We start from the raw sequence: 17,420 nt of genomic DNA, 5'->3' as shown, positions 1-17,420 counted from the left end.
GATAAGCACACATACAGGGGCTGCAGATAACCTGGGTCTTTATGAGGCAGGATCGTGGCTTTGGGATGAAAAAGTTAATAAAATAGATAAATGGGATATTGATAACTTTGAAAGTATCTTGTTTGGTTTAAGGAAAATTGGGAAACTGGTTGACTCATGGACATTTTATTGTACTTAAACTAGTACTATGCTTAATGATAGTTTTTTGTGTTTTTTTTAGATCATCTGGCAAAGAGATTTGCAGAGTGTCGGGTGACCGGCAAAGAGATCTGCAAAGTGTCAGTTGAAGACGATGGGAGGGGTCGCAGAGGTAGCAACGACTGGAGTTTAACATGCAGGAGGTAAGTTACCATACTCTCTCTGCACATGTTACATCTGCCCCACCAGCAGTGCACATGGGGGGTAATTCCAAGTTGATCGCAGCAGGAAATTTTTTAGCAGTTGGGCAAAACCATGTGCACTGCAGGGGAGGCAGATTTAACATATGCAGAGAGAGTTAGATTTGGGTGTGGTGTGTTCAATCTGCAATCTAATTTGCAGTGTAACAATAAAGCAGCCAGTATTTACCCTACACAGAAACACTATAACCTACCCAAATCTAACTCTTTCTGCAAATGTTATATCTGCCCCCCTTGCAGTGCACATGGTTTTGCCCAAATGCTAAAAAATTTCCTGCTGTGATCAACTTGGAATTACCCCCATGGTTCTGTCCATTAGAAAACAAATTTGCTGCTGCGATCAGGTCTGAATTAGGCCCAATGTATGATACTAACATGGTCCTAGCACTAGGGAAGACAAAACCTGGAGCAAATAACTTGGGTCTCTATGAGAAAGAATCTTGGGTTTTGGATAAAAAGTCAATAACATAGATAAATTGCAAATGAATAAAAATGAAAGTACATAACAAAATGTAGTAGTATAATTATACACATAGCATGTTTGACCAGGATATTCTGGTTATTTAGATCATCATTTGGCAAAATTCTGGCAAAGAGATTTGCAGAGTGTCGGGTGACCGGCAAAGAGATCTGCAAAGTGTCAGTTGAAGACGACGGGAGGGATCGCAGAGGAATTAGTGACTGGAGAATAGCATGCAGGAGGTAAGTTAACATACTTGTGTAATTGTGTGTGTGGTGGGGGGTATTGAGAGCACAGTACAAAACATAGGGTCTATGGTGGGGGAGAGCAGACAATACAAAACATGCAGAAGGGGGCAACTTGGTATAGCACATACAGATGGTGTGGGGGCACAATACAAAAACACAGAAATTGTGGCGTACTCTATAGGACATATATAGGAAGGACATACACTTTTGGGGGTTGCAAGATGTAGTACATACTGTAATACAGAAAAACAGGAAGGGTGGGGAGAGCATGATACAGAACTGGTGTGGTATGGAAGGTAGATAGTAACTATGTCGACAGTGTCTAGGTCGACCACTATTGGTCGACAGTAACTAGGTCGACAGGGTCTCTAGGTCGACAGGGTCTTTAGGTCGACATGGTCTAGGTCATCAGGTCAAAAGGTGTCGACCTAGAAACCCTGTCGACCTAGTTACTGTCGACCAATAGTGGTCGACCTAGATAGTGTCAACTTAGTTACTGTCGACCTAGAGACCGGATCCCATACAGAACATACAGATCGGGGGAAGAACAATACAGATCAGGGGAGATATTGAATTGGTGTATATTTACAGTATATCCCATCGCAAAGTGATTGACAGGAAGTCAGCGTTTGAGGTGGTAACGGGAGTGGCTAACTGTATACAGGCATGTCAGGTCCGTTCACACGCAGTTCCATGTGCGTGCATAAATTACCCATTGCGACCTGTGTTGCTGCTGGAGAGCCCCCTATGTCTAGCAGACTTGCTCAGCCTACGACTGCTCAGACTCACGATGCAATTGTGAACGGCAAGATTGCAGCAGCGTTCGCTTCAACAACCACAGCTGAATCAGGCCACAATTACACCATTATAATTTACTATTTTATCACATTTAACAACTAAGGGGTCAGTTTAATTAGGTGTGAGTTTGTCTTACAACAGCCGCACTTTCCGGTAGCCCCATAGGCTGAATCTGGCCACGAAGGGTGTGAGTTTGGATGCTGTTGAATCGTCGCAGCAATGGTAACTTGTACCTAATTGGATTGACCCCTAAATGTTAGCAATTTATAGCTTTTATTATTTACTGGTCAAAATTTCTTTTCTGAATGTACCCACTAATTACTATAAGAGAGAACTTATCCCCCCAATGTGTGTATTGTATAAAAACAATGGGCCCTTTGGGATAATTGTCCTTATTTTAGGTATTTTCCATGTCCTCAGTAGTTAGAGTAACATATTTACATAGAGAGATTTTTCTCTCTACACAACCACACCACTGTTTGCAGTTTGTCTCTCTGCTTGTTCATCCACTAACAATGATTTTTCATCTCTTCCTCTTCGTCTACACGCAGTGGGTGATCCCTGAATAGCTGCCCTGGGAGGAGAGCTGCGGACACATGCTCCAAATGTTGGACCATATGCATTACCTATTAGGAGATGCGGTAAAGATGCCGGCTGTTGGGTTTACAGCAGTCAGAATACTGACACTGGGATCCTGACACTTTTCAGAATCCCGACGTTGGAACTCCAAATGGGCAAGGATACCGACGCCCGTATCCCCACGATCATAGGTTTAGGGCTGGGCAAGGGGGGTTAGGTTTAGGCATCAGGCACGGGGGGAGGAGGGTTGGTTAGGCTGCAGGGGAGGGAGGGTTATGTTTAGGCATCAGGTGGGGGGTTAGGTTTAGGCATCAGGTGGGGGTTAGGGTTAGGCTGCAGGTGGGTGGAGGTTAGGGTTAGGCTGCAGGTGAGTGGAGGTTAGGGTTAGGCTGTGGATAGGGTGGGTTAGGCACCCCCGGGGGGAGGATAGGCTGCGTGGGAGGGAAGGTTAGGTTTAGGCATCAGGCGGGAGGGTTAGGTGTAGGCATTAGGTGGGAGGGTTAAGTTTAGGCTGCAGGTGGGGTAAGCTTAGGGTTAGGCACCCCTGGGGGTGGTTAGGCTGCGGGGAGGGAGGGTTAGGTTTAGGCGGGGGGATAGGTTTAGGCATCAGGTGGGGGGATAAGTATAGGCTTTGGGTGGGGGGAGGTTAGGGTTAGGCTGCGGGTAGGTTGGCTTAGGGTTCGGCACCCCTGCGGGTGGTTAGGCTGTGGGGGAGGGAGGGTTAGGTTTAGGCATCAGGTGGGGGGTTAAGTATAGGCTTTGGATGGGGGGAGGTTAGGGTTAGGCTGCGGGTAGGTTAGGTTAGGGTTAGGAACCCCTGGGGGTGGTTAGGCTGTGGGGAAGGGAGGGTTAGGTTTAGGCATCAGGTGGGGGGTTAAGTTTAGGCTGCATGTGGGGGGAGGTTAGTGTTAGGCCGTGGGTAGGGTGGGTTAGGGTTAGGCACCCCTGGGAGTGGTTAGGCTAGGAGTGAGGGAGGGTTAGGTTTAGGCAGCAGGGATGGAGGGGGGGTGGTTAGGCAGCGGGAAAGGGAAGGTTAAGTTTAGGCAGCAGGGACGGAGGGGGGTGGTTAGGCTGCGGGAGAGGGAGGGTTAGGTTTAGTTAGCAGGGACAGAGGTTAGGATTAGGCACCTCTGCGGGAGGGTTAGGCACAAAGGGGGGAGGTTAGGGTTAGACTGCGGACAGGCAGGGTTAGGGGGGTGGTGTCACAACTGAGGGCCTGAGCTGACGGGAGGCAGCCTCAGTTGTAGGGGCTGAGATGTACCGGAACCTGGGAGGTTGTATCAGACCCCTGGACATGTAAGTAACATGAATAATAACTGCCCGAAGGCGTGACCACGACAACTTGGATAAAAGTCAATGATGTTTATTATGATAACTCCGCAACACAGCAGCAGTAAAAGAAAACGTAAAAGTCAGCAAAGAATAAATACAGTTCCTGGGTACTACAGGATGGCAGGAGCCACAGGGCACTGGTAGTGTGAGATAGTTCTTATAATCTTCTAGATGGAAAGTCCTTACCAGGCCCGACTGTAGCAATGGAGATAACCCAGGATTGTGCCAGCTGGTGTTCCAGGAAAAGCTGGGTTGCTGAAGATAAAACGGCTGCTGTGGATACTGGCTGGAACCAGACTGTTGTTAGCACGGAGTGGATACTGGCTGGAACCAGTTAAATAATAAATGAACTTGGGAGCGATGAAATATGAACTGAAATGTAGAACTTGAGAGCGGAGAAATAATAATACCGGTGGAGAGTGGTAAAGTGTAGAAAGGACACCGGCCCTTTAAGAGAAGCTGTACTCTGCTGGAAGCTGAGCTGGAAGCAGGTAATGTTGTAGCTGGAAACAGATGAATCCACAATGGATTGGAGAGTCAGGCTACACCGCAGGTGGAATGCTGGTGCGGGTCTCTATGGTGGAAGTCTTGAGACAGGAGCTGGAACCTGGAAGACAATCACAGGAGAGAGACAAACAGGAACTAGGTTTGACAACCAAAGCACTGACGCCTTCCTTGCTCAGGCACAGTGTATTTATACCTGCAGCAAGGAAGGGATTGGCTAGGCAATTATGCAGATTAACAATACTGACAACAGATTGGAGGAAATGATCAGCTGACAGAATCCAAGATGGCTGCGCCCATGCAGACACTTGGAGGGAAGTTTGGTTTGTAATCCATGTGGTAATGAAAACAGTAATGGCGGCGCCGGCCACTGGAGACAGGAGACGCCAGGCTGACAAGTGCACATCCAACCACGCGGACACAGCGGAGGCCGCGGCTGACGTAATCGCCACTCTGACACTCTGCATGCAGAAGCTCAGGGACGGCGGCGGAGGCCGCGGGGGACGCCATGCCAGATGTAATAAGGCGTTACTGTGACAGCGTCTCAGAGAGACAGGAGAGGATGCAGGAATGTGAACATTAGGATAACAGATGGGATCCGGTCCTGGAGCGCTGAGCCAGCCTTAGGAGGCATCTGATGGGTAAGAAATGGCGTCCAGATACCCGGATCGTGACAGCACCCCCCCCTTTAGGAGTGGCCCCAGGACACTTCTTTGGCTTTTGAGGAAACTTGGAATGGAATCTCCGGACCAAGGCAGGAGCATGGACATCAGAAGCATTGGTCCATGAACGTTCCTCAGGGCCGTAACCCTTCCAGTCAATAAGATACTGTAGTTGACCGTAACGGTGACGTGAGTCCAGGATCTTGGCCACTTCATACTCAACGCCTCGTTGAGTTTGGACTTTCGGAGTTGGAGGAAGTGAGGAATGAAACCGATTCAAGATCAGCGGTTTCAACAGGGAAACATGGAATGTCCTGGGTATTTTTAAGAAGGGAGGCAACTGAAGTCTGTAAGCAACAGGATTGATGACTTGATCAATCTTGAAAGGACCGATATAGCGAGGTGCAAACTTCATACTGGGAACTCTTAACCTCAAATTTTTCGTGGATAACCATACCCGATCACCCACCTTGAGAGCAGGAACTGCTCGACGCTTCTTATCCGCAAACTTCTTGTACCTGAACGATGCCTTGAGCAGAGCTGATCGTACGCTCTTCCAGATATTGGCAAACTGATGCAAGGTGATATCCACTGCGGGAACAGAAGTTGCTGGAAGCGGTTGGAACTCAGGGACTTTAGGGTGGAATCCAAAGTTAGTGAAGAATGGTGTTGAAGCAGATGAAGAATGATACTGGTTGTTATGACAGAACTCGGCCCAGGGAAGTAATTGAACCCAGTCATCTTGAGAGGAGGACACATAGATGCGGAGGAAGGCCTCCAAGTCCTGATTCACCCTCTCGGTTTGACCATTGGTCTGAGGATGGTAAGCCGTGGAAAACTTTAGCTTGACTTGAAGGACTTGACATAAACTTCGCCAGAATTTGGCTGTGAATTGAACTCCTCGATCTGAGATAATTTCTTCAGGAAGACCGTGGAGTCGGAAGATCTCTTGTATGAATACTTGAGCCAACTTGGAAGCTGACGGAAGACCGGTGAGAGGAATGAAGTGTGCCATCTTGGTGAACCGGTCAACTACCACCCAGATGGTATTGAACTTGTTGCACATGGGTAAATCTGTAATAAAATCCATCGACAAATGGGTCCAAGGTCGACGGGGAACAGATAGTGGAACCAGTTGCCCCGCAGGCGACTGGCGGGATACCTTATGTTGAGCACACTTTGGGCAAGATGCAATAAACTCCAAGACGTCCTTTTTCAGAGTTGGCCACCAATAGGACCTAGAGATAAACTCCAGGGTTTTTTGGATACCTGTATGTCCGGCAAAACGGGAAGCATGGGCCCAATGCATGAGCTTCTTCCTTAGCATCGGTTTCACAAAACTTTTCCCTGATGGGGGCGTAGAGTCCATCCCTACCGTGGAGAATGCCAACGGATTTATAATAGGATGCTTGTCTGAAGACTCTGACTCATTTTCTTGCTCCCATGAGCGGGAAAGGGCATCGGCCTTGCGATTCTGAGAGCCCGGACAGAACTGGAGTTTAAAGTCGAACCTGGAAAAGAAAAGTGCCCATCTGGCCTGACGAGGGTTGAGACATTGTGCGCCTTTCAGATATAAAAGGTTCTTGTGGTCTGTAAGTATGGTGATTGAATGAGAAGCTCCCTCCAACAGATACCTCCACTCTTCTAGAGCGAGCTTGATGGCTAGCAACTCCTGGTCGCCAATGGCATAGTTGCGCTCAGCTGGGGAGAACTTCCGGGAGAAGAAACTGCAAGGGTGTAAATGGCCATCTTTAGCCCTCTGAGATAACACCGCTCCTACTCCAACGGAGGAGGCATCCACCTCTAAGATGAAAGGAGAGTCGATGTCAGGCTGTTTCAGAACAGGCGCAGAGATGAACCTTTGTTTTAAAAGATGAAATGCTTGCATGGCTTCTTCAGACCACTTGGACGGGTTAGCACCCTTCTTAGTGAGAGCAGTAATAGGCGCCACAATGGTGGAAAAGTCTCGTATAAACTTTCGGTAATAGTTGGCGAACCCCAAGAACCTCTGGACCCCTTTGAGGGTTAAGGGTATCGGCCAATTTTGGATTGCTTGTAGTTTCTCAGGATCCATCTCTAGTCCGGAACCGGACACAATGTACCCTAGAAACGGAATGGACTTGACTTCAAAGACGCATTTCTCTAATTTGCAATAGAGATGATTGACACGGAGACGGGACAGAACCTCTTTAACCCAAAAACGATGTTCCTCTAAATCGTTGGCAAAAATGAGGATATCGTCTAGATAGACCACGACATGACGGTATAGAATGTCTCTGAAGATCTCATTGACAAAATGCTGGAAGACAGCTGGAGCATTACTCAATCCGAAGGGCATGACGAGGTACTCATAATGTCCGTCACGGGTGTTAAAGGCGGTCTTCCACTCGTCACCCTCACGGATCCGGATGAGATTGTATGCACCTCTCAAGTCCAGCTTTGTAAAGATGGTAGCTCCGCTAACTCTGTCAAAGAGCTCAGTAATCAGGGGTAAAGGATAACGGTTCTTGATGGTAATGTCGTTCAAACCTCTGTAGTCGATGCACGGCCGCAGACCACCATCTTTCTTTTTTACAAAAAAGAAGCCTGCGCCGGCTGGGGAAGAAGAAGGTCGAATGAACCCCTTTGCTAGGTTCTCTTTAATGTATTCCTCCATAGAATGCGTCTCAGGCAGAGACAACGGATAAGTTCGGCCTCGAGGTGGAACCTTCCCTGGAACGAGATCAATCGGGCAGTCCCATACTCTATGAGGAGGAAGGATATCAGCAGAAGCTTTACTGAACACATCCGTGAAATCTTGATAAGGAGGAGGTGGAACATCAGACGACCTGGGGGAGGAAGAACAGACAGGCAATATTTTAAACAAACATGTCTCAGCACAGGAGGAACCCCATGCCAGGATTTGCGTAGTCGTCCAATCAATTGTAGGATTGTGAAGACGGAGCCATGGAAGGCCCAGGACCACAGGATGTGTGGCTCTTGGAATCACTAAAAAAGAAATAAGTTCGGAATGAAGAACTCCCACTCTCAGACGAACTTGTAGAGTCCTTAAAGAAATAACTGCATCAAAAATTTTGCTGCCATCCACGGCAGTTAAAGAAATGGACGAAGGAAGTCTCTCGGTGGGTAGGGACCACCGTTTAACATAGGCTTCGGTAATAAAGTTCCCAGCTGCTCCTTAATCAAGGAGGGCAATGACGTTCCGATAACGTTGAGCAACTTGAAGCGAGACTGGGAGATTACAATCTTGAGGAGATGGAGAGGAGATCATTACTCCTAGCCGGCCCTCTCCTTGGCGAGCTAGGATTTGGAGTTTCCCGGACGTTTGGGACAGGCATTAATGGTGTGAGACGGAGCTGCACAATAGAGACAGAGAGACTCGGAGAGACGTCTTCGGCGCTCAGCAGGAGTTAAACGGGAACGGCCAAGTTGCATGGGCTCATCTTTAGATGGTGACAGTTGACGAGGAGGAGGAGCAGAAGATTTTGGAGCAGATGATCTTCCACGCTCAGTTGCTCTCTCTCTGAAACGTAAATCAACTTTCGTGCAGAGTGAGATTAGCTCATCTAACTTAGAAGGTAAGTCTCTGGTAGCTAACTCATCTTTAATACGCTCAGATAAGCCATGCCAGAATGCAGCATACAGGGCCTCGTCGTTCCATGCCAGTTCGGATGCCAGGATCTGGAACTGTATCAGATATTGTCCTACAGTACGTGACCCCTGGCGTAAACGGAGAATCTCGGATGAAGCTGAGGTTACCTGGCCTGGCTCGTCGAAGATGCGCCTGAATGTTGACACGAAGGCAGTGTAGGAAGATAGCAGGGTGTCGGACCTCTCCCATAACGGTGATGCCCAATCAAGGGCTGAGCCACTGAGAAGAGAAATAATGTAGGCAATTTTTGTACGGTCACTGGGAAAATTGCCAGGTTGTAGCTCAAACTGAATCTCACACTGGTTGAGAAATCCCCTGCAGAATCTTGGAGATCCGTCAAATTTTGCTGGCGTTGGAAGATGAAGACGTGGAGCAGAAATGGGTAAGGTGGGTGGGGTTATAGCTGGAGTCACTGTGGTTGACGCACCAGACGCGCCTGATCCACGGAGAGTTGTCTGAATCCCATCCAGCCGAGTAGAGAGATCCTGGAGACAGCGGATGATGTGGCCCTGTGCAGCCTCCTGATGTTCTAGTCGGGCTGCCAGTTCTTGCATCGGCCTGGCCGCTTGATCCTGGTCTCCGGCTGGATTCATTAGGTCAGTGCTTACTGTCACAACTGAGGGCCTGAGCTGACGGGAGGCAGCCTCAGTTGTAGGGGCTGAGATGTACCGGAACCTGGGTGTCAGACCCCTGGACATGTAAGTAACATGAATAATAACTGCCCGAAGGCGTGACCACGACAACTTGGATAAAAGTCAATGATGTTTATTATGACAACTCCGCAACACAGCAGCAGTAAAAGAAAACGTAAAAGTCAGCAAAGAATAAATACAGTTCCTGGGTACTACAGGATGGCAGGAGCCACAGGGCACTGGTAGTGTGAGATAGTTCTTATAATCTTCTAGATGGAAAGTCCTTACCAGGCCCGACTGTAGCAATGGAGATAACCCAGGATTGTGCCAGCTGGTGTTCCAGGAAAAGCTGGGTTGCTGAAGATAAAACGGCTGCTGTGGATACTGGCTGGAACCAGACTGTTGTTAGCACGGAGTGGATACTGGCTGGAACCAGTTAAATAATAAATGAACTTGGGAGCGATGAAATATGAACTGAAATGTAGAACTTGAGAGCGGAGAAATAATAATACCGGTGGAGAGTGGTAAAGTGTAGAAAGGACACCGGCCCTTTAAGAGAAGCTGTACTCTGCTGGAAGCTGAGCTGGAAGCAGGTAATGTTGTAGCTGGAAACAGATGAATCCACAATGGATTGGAGAGTCAGGCTACACCGCAGGTGGAATGCTGGTGCGGGTCTCTATGGTGGAAGTCTTGAGACAGGAGCTGGAACCTGGAAGACAATCACAGGAGAGAGACAAACAGGAACTAGGTTTGACAACCAAAGCACTGACGCCTTCCTTGCTCAGGCACAGTGTATTTATACCTGCAGCAAGGAAGGGATTGGCTAGGCAATTATGCAGATTAACAATACTGACAACAGATTGGAGGAAATGATCAGCTGACAGAATCCAAGATGGCTGCGCCCATGCAGACACTTGGAGGGAAGTTTGGTTTGTAATCCATGTGGTAATGAAAACAGTAATGGCGGCGCCGGCCACTGGAGACAGGAGACGCCAGGCTGACAAGTGCACATCCAACCACGCGGACACAGCGGAGGCCGCGGCTGACGTAATCGCCACTCTGACACTCTGCATGCAGAAGCTCAGGGACGGCGGCGGAGGCCGCGGGGGACGCCATGCCAGATGTAATAAGGCGTTACTGTGACAGCGTCTCAGAGAGACAGGAGAGGATGCAGGAATGTGAACATTAGGATAACAGATGGGATCCGGTCCTGGAGCGCTGAGCCAGCCTTAGGAGGCATCTGATGGGTAAGAAATGGCGTCCAGATACCCGGATCGTGACAGCACCCCCCCCTTTAGGAGTGGCCCCAGGACACTTCTTTGGCTTTTGAGGAAACTTGGAATGGAATCTCCGGACCAAGGCAGGAGCATGGACATCAGAAGCATTGGTCCATGAACGTTCCTCAGGGCCGTAACCCTTCCAGTCAATAAGATACTGTAGTTGACCGTAACGGTGACGTGAGTCCAGGATCTTGGCCACTTCATACTCAACGCCTCGTTGAGTTTGGACTTTCGGAGTTGGAGGAAGTGAGGAATGAAACCGATTCAAGATCAGCGGTTTCAACAGGGAAACATGGAATGTCCTGGGTATTTTTAAGAAGGGAGGCAACTGAAGTCTGTAAGCAACAGGATTGATGACTTGATCAATCTTGAAAGGACCGATATAGCGAGGTGCAAACTTCATACTGGGAACTCTTAACCTCAAATTCTTCGTGGATAACCATACCCGATCACCCACCTTGAGAGCAGGAACTGCTCGACGCTTCTTATCCGCAAACTTCTTGTACCTGAACGATGCCTTGAGCAGAGCTGATCGTACGCTCTTCCAGATATTGGCAAACTGATGCAAGGTGATATCCACTGCGGGAACAGAAGTTGCTGGAAGCGGTTGGAACTCAGGGACTTTAGGGTGGAATCCAAAGTTAGTGAAGAATGGTGTTGAAGCAGATGAAGAATGATACTGGTTGTTATGACAGAACTCGGCCCAGGGAAGTAATTGAACCCAGTCATCTTGAGAGGAGGACACATAGATGCGGAGGAAGGCCTCCAAGTCCTGATTCACCCTCTCGGTTTGACCATTGGTCTGAGGATGGTAAGCCGTGGAAAACTTTAGCTTGACTTGAAGGACTTGACATAAACTTCGCCAGAATTTGGCTGTGAATTGAACTCCTCGATCTGAGATAATTTCTTCAGGAAGACCGTGGAGTCGGAAGATCTCTTGTATGAATACTTGAGCCAACTTGGAAGCTGACGGAAGACCGGTGAGAGGAATGAAGTGTGCCATCTTGGTGAACCGGTCAACTACCACCCAGATGGTATTGAACTTGTTGCACATGGGTAAATCTGTAATAAAATCCATCGACAAATGGGTCCAAGGTCGACGGGGAACAGATAGTGGAACCAGTTGCCCCGCAGGCGACTGGCGGGATACCTTATGTTGAGCACACTTTGGGCAAGATGCAATAAACTCCAAGACGTCCTTTTTCAGAGTTGGCCACCAATAGGACCTAGAGATAAACTCCAGGGTTTTTTGGATACCTGTATGTCCGGCAAAACGGGAAGCATGGGCCCAATGCATGAGCTTCTTCCTTAGCATCGGTTTCACAAAACTTTTCCCTGATGGGGGCGTAGAGTCCATCCCTACCGTGGAGAATGCCAACGGATTTATAATAGGATGCTTGTCTGAAGACTCTGACTCATTTTCTTGCTCCCATGAGCGGGAAAGGGCATCGGCCTTGCGATTCTGAGAGCCCGGACAGAACTGGAGTTTAAAGTCGAACCTGGAAAAGAAAAGTGCCCATCTGGCCTGACGAGGGTTGAGACATTGTGCGCCTTTCAGATATAAAAGGTTCTTGTGGTCTGTAAGTATGGTGATTGAATGAGAAGCTCCCTCCAACAGATACCTCCACTCTTCTAGAGCGAGCTTGATGGCTAGCAACTCCTGGTCGCCAATGGCATAGTTGCGCTCAGCTGGGGAGAACTTCCGGGAGAAGAAACTGCAAGGGTGTAAATGGCCATCTTTAGCCCTCTGAGATAACACCGCTCCTACTCCAACGGAGGAGGCATCCACCTCTAAGATGAAAGGAGAGTCGATGTCAGGCTGTTTCAGAACAGGCGCAGAGATGAACCTTTGTTTTAAAAGATGAAATGCTTGCATGGCTTCTTCAGACCACTTGGACGGGTTAGCACCCTTCTTAGTGAGAGCAGTAATAGGCGCCACAATGGTGGAAAAGTCTCGTATAAACTTTCGGTAATAGTTGGCGAACCCCAAGAACCTCTGGACCCCTTTGAGGGTTAAGGGTATCGGCCAATTTTGGATTGCTTGTAGTTTCTCAGGATCCATCTCTAGTCCGGAACCGGACACAATGTACCCTAGAAACGGAATGGACTTGACTTCAAAGACGCATTTCTCTAATTTGCAATAGAGATGATTGACACGGAGACGGGACAGAACCTCTTTAACCCAAAAACGATGTTCCTCTAAATCGTTGGCAAAAATGAGGATATCGTCTAGATAGACCACGACATGACGGTATAGAATGTCTCTGAAGATCTCATTGACAAAATGCTGGAAGACAGCTGGAGCATTACTCAATCCGAAGGGCATGACGAGGTACTCATAATGTCCGTCACGGGTGTTAAAGGCGGTCTTCCACTCGTCACCCTCACGGATCCGGATGAGATTGTATGCACCTCTCAAGTCCAGCTTTGTAAAGATGGTAGCTCCGCTAACTCTGTCAAAGAGCTCAGTAATCAGGGGTAAAGGATAACGGTTCTTGATGGTAATGTCGTTCAAACCTCTGTAGTCGATGCACGGCCGCAGACCACCATCTTTCTTTTTTACAAAAAAGAAGCCTGCGCCGGCTGGGGAAGAAGAAGGTCGAATGAACCCCTTTGCTAGGTTCTCTTTAATGTATTCCTCCATAGAATGCGTCTCAGGCAGAGACAACGGATAAGTTCGGCCTCGAGGTGGAACCTTCCCTGGAACGAGATCAATCGGGCAGTCCCATACTCTATGAGGAGGAAGGATATCAGCAGAAGCTTTACTGAACACATCCGTGAAATCTTGATAAGGAGGAGGTGGAACATCAGACGACCTGGGGGAGGAAGAACAGACAGGCAATATTTTAAACAAACATGTCTCAGCACAGGAGGAACCCCATGCCAGGATTTGCGTAGTCGTCCAATCAATTGTAGGATTGTGAAGACGGAGCCATGGAAGGCCCAGGACCACAGGATGTGTGGCTCTTGGAATCACTAAAAAAGAAATAAGTTCGGAATGAAGAACTCCCACTCTCAGACGAACTTGTAGAGTCCTTAAAGAAATAACTACATCAAAAATTTTGCTGCCATCCACGGCAGTTAAAGAAATGGACGAAGGAAGTCTCTCGGTGGGTAGGGACCACCGTTTAACATAGGCTTCGGTAATAAAGTTCCCAGCTGCTCCGGAATCAAGGAGGGCAATGACGTTCCGATAACGTTGAGCAACTTGAAGCGAGACTGGGAGATTACAATCTTGAGGAGATGGAGAGGAGATCATTACTCCTAGCCGGCCCTCTCCTTGGCGAGCTAGGATTTGGAGTTTCCCGGACGTTTGGGACAGGCATTAATGGTGTGAGACGGAGCTGCACAATAGAGACAGAGAGACTCGGAGAGACGTCTTCGGCGCTCAGCAGGAGTTAAACGGGAACGGCCAAGTTGCATGGGCTCATCTTTAGATGGTGACAGTTGACGAGGAGGAGGAGCAGAAGATTTTGGAGCAGATGATCTTCCACGCTCAGTTGCTCTCTCTCTGAAACGTAAATCAACTTTCGTGCAGAGTGAGATTAGCTCATCTAACTTAGAAGGTAAGTCTCTGGTAGCTAACTCATCTTTAATACGCTCAGATAAGCCATGCCAGAATGCAGCATACAGGGCCTCGTCGTTCCATGCCAGTTCGGATGCCAGGATCTGGAACTGTATCAGATATTGTCCTACAGTACGTGACCCCTGGCGTAAACGGAGAATCTCGGATGAAGCTGAGGTTACCCGGCCTGGCTCGTCGAAGATGCGCCTGAATGTTGACACGAAGGCAGTGTAGGAAGATAGCAGGGTGTCGGACCTCTCCCATAACGGTGATGCCCAATCAAGGGCTGAGCCACTGAGAAGAGAAATAATGTAGGCAATTTTTGTACGGTCACTGGGAAAATTGCCAGGTTGTAGCTCAAACTGAATCTCACACTGGTTGAGAAATCCCCTGCAGAATCTTGGAGATCCGTCAAATTTTGCTGGCGTTGGAAGATGAAGACGTGGAGCAGAAATGGGTAAGGTGGGTGGGGTTATAGCTGGAGTCACTGTGGTTGACGCACCAGACGCGCCTGATCCACGGAGAGTTGTCTGAATCCCATCCAGCCGAGTAGAGAGATCCTGGAGACAGCGGATGATGTGGCCCTGTGCAGCCTCCTGATGTTCTAGTCGGGCTTTAGAACATGGGGAGAAAAAAGAAGGCTCTTGTGTGGGCGCACTCTTGTAGAAAAAATTCAAAATAATATGATAATTGAGAAAAATTACTTAAAACATAACTTTTATTAGCATAGTTACAATTATATGTTTTTCCCTGAGATCTGTCCTTCAAAATGCAATATATGTAGCATCTTAATTAAAATGTTCTGGTCTCTTTAATGGTAAAGAATGTATGAAAGGGTTGTAGACATTGAATTGGTCATACCCCCATTCCCCTTGACCAGTACAGACTTGCTGTATTGATGGAACCACGGGGTGGTCGACACACAATGATATATGAGAGGTATAAGGTTATGCTCTATGGCTTATAAGAGATTAGAGTAATGATCAAAGGTCATTCCTCTAAGATGATAGACAAAATTCACTTTATACTTATGAGCGTTGAAAACACTGATGATAATAGTAAGAAGTTTTGTACATCACGGTAATGGTGCCACTGACATTAGAATAAAATCAGAAAAATAGTAGAAAGTGGTGATACTGCTGTTGGTGATATTTCCACATAAATGAGGAAGAAATCCTGCTCTACAACACCAAGTATTCCCAGGTGGTCTCCCTTCCTGGTACTGACCTGGCCCAACGTTGTTTAGCTTCCAAGATCAGACGAGATCGGGCGCTGGCAACGTGGTATGGTAGTAGAGGGTTTTATGCGAACGCCAATGAGAGTGCACCTATTTAGGAATATGGAAAATATAGGGTAGAGGTTGATAGAAAAGTATCAGATAAGAATCGTGGAAATGTGTGGATCTGCTTTTTACGTTAGACCCGATTCCAAAATTCCCACTCTCGTGGTGCAATGTACCGAGAATCGTAAATGAGAGTCCACGAAAAATTTTTTAGTGATCTTAGAGAAATATATTAATCAAATTGACACTAGGATTAGCAGTTGAAGAAAAACTGGCTGCTGATATGTAATAAAAATATTGAGACAGATAATAACATAATCTGCAATCCTAAGTGAGCTTGATAAATACGTCGTTGCTCTAGTAATGCAATTTTGTTCTAAGGCACAGGAAGAGGCAGGAATCTGCCAAGTTATGTGCTGGTATATCAGATTATCTCCAGACTCTACACGTATGAATCAATTTCCAAATGCATTAACACATGAATCACAAGATATTTGCTATTGCCACCGGCTACAAATAAGATATTGGAGTACTAAGAACCTATACTCCTTATGATGCTGCATTAATTGCTGAGGAGGTATGAGGTAATACAGGCAGATAAGAACAAATGCATTTCTGGAAAAAATAGATATATATTGTTTGCATGCAACAACTGGTGAAACTTTGGATGTTATCACTGCTTAAATTATAACCAATTAGGTGCCCCCAATTAGTTGTCACTTGTGATACACATAGAAAACTAGATAATTGGGGCAGATCAGCTGAGATTTACAGTGAAAATTACTATCCGTGGCATGCAGTCACCGGATAGTAGACCTTACGGTTTCACCAAGGATTGAGAAAGCCAACAGAGCACATAGATGGATATGACAAGATGCCAGGATAGGGTGGTGTCGACGAGACCCCTGTTGTAGGATGCGGAAGACGCGTTTCGCCCTAAGGCTTGTTCACTTCCGGGTTCCGTGTAGTCCGGTGTGGGGAGCGGGCTTTTAAACCTGCTGCTAGTAGAGCTGTCCAATCCGGAGGCGCTATAAGGTGGGTGTAATCTTATGATGTAGGCGGTTGCTAGGAGACCGCAGCGGTAACATCAAATCAGGAGGACGGAAGGTAATCTCATCTCGCGAGATTACGGACGCCATATTGGATAAGGTGGGTGAGATCTTACGATGTAGGCGGTTGCTAGGAGACCGCAGCGGTAACATCAAATCAGGAGGACGGAAGGTAATCTCATCTCGCGAGATTACGAACGCCATATTGGATATGGGAACGGTGTCTGCTGTTTGTATGGGCAGTTGCTAAGTGACTGCAGCGGCGGAATAGGTGTAACAAATCCGAATGTCTATAGGAATTATCTATAGTGAATACTGATGGTTGCTAAGAGACTAGCTGAGCAAAGCTAGAACGACATTGGAGATTATTGACACGCATTGAGATCTCCGTTATGGATATGGAAAGGATATAGCTATTCTAATGGTGACAATAATGTTAAAAATAAATTTAAAAGCAGGGGAAAAAAAAAAAATTGAAGAAATTAAAATATATATGAGAGGAAACTATGTATGTGAGAAGAATGGAAAAGATGAAATAATAAAGAAAATAACACTTAAATATGAATAATTAAATGAGTAGAATTAGGAAATTAATAAGTATACCTGTGCGGCATATTATATAGAGGGTGTGTTGGGAATTGGTGAGGGGTAGGGGAAGGGAAAAAGGGGGGGGGGGAAAGAAAGGGGGGAAGTGCCTGTATTAATAGGAATAGAGATTCGAGGGTAGTGAATTAGTGCCTTCATTTGGGGATTAAAAGGTGGTTATTTAGGTGAATATAAGTGAAAAATATAAACATTATGTAATAATAAATATCATATATGTATATAAATTAAAATGGGCTGCTGTTAAGAGATTGAGGTGATTGGTGTGTGTGTTAGATACTTGGGAAAATCGGTGTAAGGGTGGTGTGTGGTGGGTGAGTGAAATGTGAGTAGGTATATTGAAATGATGGTGCAATGTGTGCGATGTGGGCAAATG

General features: G+C 47.1%; 1 long non-coding RNA gene and 1 other non-coding gene across 2 annotated transcripts; one reads left to right on the top strand and one right to left on the bottom strand.

Moving 5' to 3' along the window:
* The first annotated feature begins 969 nt into the window (after positions 1 to 969).
* LOC134929090 (uncharacterized) lies at positions 970 to 2,713 on the top strand. The gene is made up of 2 exons (XR_010178273.1): positions 970 to 1,100; positions 2,456 to 2,713. It is a non-coding gene; the product is annotated as an uncharacterized LOC134929090 (long non-coding RNA).
* A 12,575-nt stretch (positions 2,714 to 15,288) lies between these two features.
* On the bottom strand, positions 15,289 to 15,407 carry LOC134930050 (5S ribosomal RNA). The gene has a single exon (XR_010178662.1). It is a non-coding gene; the product is annotated as a 5S ribosomal RNA (ribosomal RNA).
* Positions 15,408 to 17,420: the final 2,013 nt, after the last annotated feature.

Source organism: Pseudophryne corroboree, chromosome 5 (genome assembly GCF_028390025.1).
Source record: "Pseudophryne corroboree isolate aPseCor3 chromosome 5, aPseCor3.hap2, whole genome shotgun sequence".
NCBI classification, from domain to species: Eukaryota; Metazoa; Chordata; class Amphibia; order Anura; family Myobatrachidae; genus Pseudophryne; species Pseudophryne corroboree.
The sequence above is the reverse complement of the archived record's forward strand: the minus strand, read 5'-3'. Positions and strand labels throughout refer to the sequence as shown.